This window comes from Ananas comosus, linkage group 2 (assembly GCF_001540865.1).
Source record: "Ananas comosus cultivar F153 linkage group 2, ASM154086v1, whole genome shotgun sequence".
NCBI lineage: Eukaryota > Viridiplantae > Streptophyta > Magnoliopsida > Poales > Bromeliaceae > Ananas > Ananas comosus.
In genome coordinates, this window is record NC_033622.1 from 13,701,487 (window position 1) to 13,707,780 (window position 6,294).

Below are 6,294 nucleotides of genomic sequence, written 5' to 3' on the forward strand. Positions count from 1 at the left end.
ATATATATATATATATATAGAGAGAGAGAGAGAGAGAGAGAGAGAGAGAGAGAGAGAGAGAGAGAGAGAGAGTTGAGCGTGAAAAGTATCGGTAGCAAATGAACTCCATTGCATGATACCAATTTGTTTTCGATAATGGAGCTTTCGAATTGGCAATTGACACTGTTGAACATGATTTAGACTACTTGAAATATCTAAAAATCAAACTTTAATTTTTTTCAACAGTAGTGACCTAATGATCAAGGGTCATAAAATTTATAATTTTAATGATCGATACGAGACATTTTCTCATTTAGTGGTATAAAGAAATTCAAATGAGTTGAATTTTTTTTAGAAAAATTTTAAACTATTTAAAATGAGATCTATAATTTTGATCTTGATTACGAAAATTCTATTATCACTTTTTGAAGAATATTTATTTTCAGCCGTTCATTTTTGTGCACACTTGTACGAAAGAACAATATTGAAAAACTCTGAAATCTGATTTCTATATATTTTAAGTGGTCTAAATTATGTTTAATGATACCAATCATCGATTCATTGGTATCATCGATTCAAAGACTAAGTCTCGAAAATAATATTGGTAGCAAGTGAGCTCGTTTCCTACTGATAGTATTTTAGCTCAACTCTCTCTCTATATAAATATATATAGGAAATTCTATATATGAATTTGCTTGGTTAATACTTTTCTCTGTCTATGGTTGTTAAATATAAAATTATATAAATACCGTTCTCTAATAACTTAAGCTTTTAGAGTACAACGGTTGTTTTACATGATATCAGAGCATGAGGTCCTGAGTTCAAGTCATGCGAGGCCTCTAGCATAAATAATTTCCTCCCATTTAATTCTAAGTCCAAGTAACGTAATTAATTTCCACCCATTTAATTCTAAGTCCAAGTAACGGGCCTTGCAAAAAGTCTCGAACACAGACGTGAATAGGGATGTCAATGGATACAGATACCCAAAATTTTATCCGAACCCGAATCCGAACAGAACAAATTTATCCAATACTAAATGGATATGGTTTCGGATATGAATATCAAAAACAAAAACCCGGTGGATATGAATATGGATATGGATTTTGACTGTACCCGATCAAAACCCGTGCCCGATCCGAACTCGAATATATTTTACATTACATATAATATGTATATGAAAATTTGATATTATATTTGAACTTGTATTTTAAAATTTTAAATTTAATATAATATATTTTAAAATATTGAAAAAGAGACATAATTGTTTCGGGTTCGGGTTCGGGTTTTTGGTCGGGTTTGGTTGGATATGGATTTTTAAAATCAGTCGGGTTTGGGTTCGGATTCGGATTCGTGTTTCGGGTTTGGAGTCGGGTTTGGATTTGGATTTTTGAAAATCTGCCTTGAATCCGATCCGTTAACATCCCTAGACGTGAGGGTAGAGATGTCGACGGATCGGATTCGGGGCGGATTTTTAAAAACCCGAACCCGAACCCGACTCCAAACCCGAGACCCGAACCCGAACCCGACGGATTTTAAAAATCCATATCCAAACCCGAACCCGACCAAAAATCTGAAACCGAACCCGAAAATTTGAACCCGAANAAACCCGAACCCAAACCCGAACCCGAAAATTTGAACCCGAAACAATTATTTCTTTTTTCAATATTTCAAAATATATTATATTAAACCTAAATTTTTAAAATGCAAATTCAAATATAACATCAAATTTTTATATATATATTATATATAATACAAAATAAATTCGGGTTCGGGTCGGGTTCGGGTTCGGGTTCAGGTCGGGTACAATCAAAATTCATATCCGAATTCATATCCGTCGGATTTCTATTTTTGATATCCATATCCGAATCTATATCCATATCCATCGGATTTATCCGTTTCATTCGGGTTCGGGTTTGGATAAAATTTCAGGTACCCATACCCATTGACATCTCTACGTGAGGGGGAGTGTTAACTATAAAATTATATAAATATCATTCCCTAACAACTTAAATTTTTAGAGTACAATGTTTGTTTTATAATGGTCATACATAAAGCAATCAAAGATTAAAAATTTCAAACAAAAGAAAAAAGAAAACACATGACGTTCTAATGGAATGTCACAATAGATGAAATCAACCGTTGTTAGTCCGTGCGAGGCTTGACTAGCCCTTTTTTTTTTTTTTTTTTTTTTTTTTTTTTCTAGAGAAAGGTAGTATTTAATTCGCTTCGTTTATTCTTTTTAGAAATAGCGTTATTGAAAATACGAATCAGTTAGGATTTGAACTTGGAACCTTGGATGTCAATCACCAAGCCCTAACCACTTACGTTAGGAATGACTGATCGATTAACCTAGTTAAGCTCTCAATTCGACCTTCGAGATATAATTCTGCATGAAATCTAAAATATCGAGAAGAGAGTAATATAACTTATCAGGTTCACAATGAGGATGCATGGTGAAATAAAAACTACCTCAAATAATGCTCTTTTTTTGTATGATCTCTTTCCTTAGGAGCTTCGTATAAAATTTTATTTATTTTTTTTTTTTTTTTAGATAAAGTAGCACACTATCTGTTTTATTCATTAAATGAATGAACTAGACTACAAGAGTGAGGCATTCAGGGCCTCTATATGAATTTGTTAATTTGTTCAAAAGATCATACACTTAATTGGTTTTTCTCTTTTCCTTTTTGTGAAAACAAAATATGCTCAACTGATGGTGACATCATTAGTAGTTGGTTTGTGGGTCTAACCAACATTGAACCAACATAAGAAAAGTCAACTCTTTAAATGTTAAGAATAGTGGTTGCGTCTCATATGAACGGTGCAAAACATTTGTTCCTCCACCGTCATGGATCACACGGCACCAACATTGTCTCTCTCTCTCTCTCTCTTTATCTCCTGCATTAAAGAGTCGAGATGTAGAAAGCCATGAGTCATGCGTGGACCAATAAAGAATTAAATCATCCTATGTTAAATATTATTAAATAATTGTTTGTTTTAGAGGCCCATATTGTTTCATCACAATATTTTAATATTTTATAGTCAGCAAAATTTTCTTTTCTTTCGTGCTAGTGCTGTGATAGTTATTATCCTGACAATTTGATTTGATAGAAATAAAAGATCTAAATCAATCTTACTAACTGTACTAAAATCTTTGGATTTAGGATGACTTAAAATTTTGATTTTTTTTTTTTTTTTTTTTTGTTTTTTTTTTTTTTTTTTTTTTTTTTTTTTTTTTTTTTTTTTTTTGTGTTTTTTGAATGGTAAGGAGGGTACAGGGTTATTTCTTATACCAAGCTTTTCGTTAATATGAAGAGAGGAGATAAGGATTGTACAGCATAAGAAGCATAAAAAAAGAAAACAAAAAAAACAAACTTACAAGAAATACAGCATTAGTTTTGTGCCCTCGATTACATTTCCTGCGACTTAAAATTTTTATAGTTATTTACGTAAAAGCTTTGGAGATTGAAATTAAGTAGAAATTAATTCGATGGCACGTTGTGGTGTGATGTAGATGATGTATTATTGTCTGTACGTAGTGCTGTGTATCTGTACATGAAATCCTGTACAACACGCAATTCAACTAATAGCTCTGTTTGATCTAGTTATTGGATATATAAGTGATTTTTATTTAGTTTGAAAAATTACTACTGAGTTAAAAGTTATAGAGCTAGTGTTTTGCTAAATCTGGCCAATCATACAGTATTTAAACACATCACATTTAAGTGAATAATAGCCTATTATCATGTGTATAGAAAAATTATATATACGATGCATCAGTTCAAGAATCTGTTTGTTTCACGGAAGCAAAAGTTCATAGTGAAATAAACTTGTACATAATCTAGAGCTCAGATAAAAATTATTTTTTTTCGTTGTTTATTTGTATTGAACTGATGCATCGTATATATAATTTTTCTATACACATGATAATAGGCTATTANTAAAAATTATTTTTTTTCGTTGTTTATTTGTATTGAACTGAAGTTTTTTCAGTTTTATTATTTATTTAGTATAAAATAAAAAATAAAAATTTTTAAATGGTAAAAAAATAAATTAATATTTTATTTTTTTATAATTAAAAATTTAAATTTTAAGTAAAATAAAACTATAATAAATAAAATAATAAAAATAAATACTTTTGGTCGAAAATTACGGACGGTTGGTGTGAAGACAGACTGCCGAGGGAGCCGTGGATAGAGGTCTGACGTCCCACCTGACGTGTAAATTGACATCACTGTCAGCCACCTACGGAAGATAACATAGTTTAATTCCCATCATTATCATATAAGAAATAACAAAAAAAAGGAACAGCGTCACTACAGTTCAATTGTGCCCGTCCATATCAAATAGCAAAAAACAAAAAAAAAAGAAAAAAAAAAAGAAAAAGGAAAAAAGAGGCGCAAGCTCAATTATATATGCTCACGCCTGAGTCTTTGACATCAGCTTGAGTTCTCGGTCTCCTTTTCTCCGGACCACTGTCCCGCACGCAACCACACCTAAGAAAGAATTTTTTTTTTAAAAAAAAAGACAAATCGACGTATCTAAAGGGGAATAAAGTTATCCTTTTAGTTGAATTATGGAGGAAAAATGCTATTTGCTCACCTCGTGTAAGGGTGTATAAAAAAATAAGTTCACAATATATATGAATATATTTTAACTTATATGCATTATAGATGTGAAAAATAAAAAAAAATATAAAATTATCAGGTGAGTTAGAAGATAAGAATTTTAAATTATTATTAATATAAAAATTTAATCTGTTAAACATTAAATATTATCAGGTGAGTTGTTAGTAAAATTTTTGTTTATAAGGTTAGTTGCTGAATTATCATAAAAAGACTAGAAAGTACACCTTATATTTAGATTATAATAGCCGTGCAGATAGTATTTCTTATTTTAAAATGATTCATAGTAATAAGGTTATTAGATAACATACAAAATAAAAAAAAATTATAAGTGCGAATTTTGTCACACACGTGTTTCGAAAGCTACGCTAAAGCCATGTTAGTTTTGCGAAATTGCAAGAGGCTGGAAGTTGTGAGCCTTGGCCGTATGTCCGATCTAATCTTTCCTTGGCAAGGAGATACAGTCACAACATCGTACTATGCACGAACTCAGAGCAAATTCTCATGATCTTTATGTCTCCAATCGCACTCTGCATGCAATCTCTGACTTCGTCGGCCATCTTTTAGTATATGCAGTTACATATTGGCAAAATTAACGGCATTCGTATTAAAGATCAGATAAAATTTTAGTGGAAAACTCTCCAATAATACAATAATATCGGAAAGCTTTCCGATTTGCTTCCATGTGTAAGTTTTACTTTTATTTCAAAATTCGTTAAGAATTTTTTTTTTAATACTAAAGCTATTATTTAAAAAAAACTATAAAAATTATAATTTTTTAATTAAAATAAAACTAATATTTTACAGCAGACGGATAGTTTTCCACCGAAATTTTTTTGTTTCGGATCGGGCGAAATTTTTTTATTTGGGTAACGGCACCCAAAAAAACCGAATGACCGAAATAGATGACGTATGCTGACGTCACGATGCACCAACTGTTGGCTCTTCTTTCTCTTTCTCTCTTTTCTTCCCGCGCTCGGTAGCGGACGAGTGACGCCGTTAGCCGTTGACTATAACGTCGGGAAAAATTGTCTTTTTCTAAAAACGTCCCCCGCATAAGAAAACGGAAACCAAAAAAAAAAAACAAAAAAACAAAAAACAAAAACATATTTTAAAATCAAGGAAACGGAAAATGAAAGAAAAAATAAATAAAATAATAGAAAGGGCCGAAATTGGCTTCCAGGTTGGTTGAGTTCACTTTTTATTTTTATTTTTTTATTTCTCTTCGTAAAATAATAAAAAATAAAAAAGTATCTCTTCTTCGTCTTCGTATTCGTTTTCGTCCCCTTCCGCGGGATTCGTTGAACGAGCCGAGGAGAGGGAGTCCCATGAAGGGGTCGGGGGTTGGGGGGGTCATTGAGCTAGGGTTTTGGGAGCTCGGTGTTAGGGTTCATGGCGGGTCCCTTTTAGCTCGGGGTTCTTAATGAAGTCTCGGTGCCATAGGGCCCTGTGAGAGCTCTCCACACGGTCACGAGGTTCCTATTTCTTCGTATTTTTTTCTTTTTAATATATGTTTCGTTTAATTTTTCTTCTTGTGGAGTTATCTGTGTGATCCTTGGTATCCAGTATGATCAAAAATCGTTTCTCTATGCGGTTTTATTTGCGTATCTCGTTTCTTGAATCACGGAGTTTGTGATTGAGCGAACGATTAAATCATATGTCTTGTTATTTGGACTTTTTGATTTTTTTT

General features: G+C 31.9%; 1 protein-coding gene across 4 annotated transcripts in view; it reads left to right on the top strand.

Moving 5' to 3' along the window:
• LOC109706478 (transcription factor TGA4) overlaps positions 1-6,294 on the top strand; it is an 11,315-nt gene that overhangs the window by 750 nt on the left and 4,271 nt on the right. The window contains exon 1 of one of the 4 annotated variants that reach the window (XM_020227308.1): positions 5,765-5,787. The exons of 2 other annotated variants lie outside the window; for them this stretch is intronic. The gene's annotated coding sequence lies outside the window, so the exon portion shown is untranslated. One more of the 4 variants, XM_020227307.1, reaches the window with a different exon arrangement.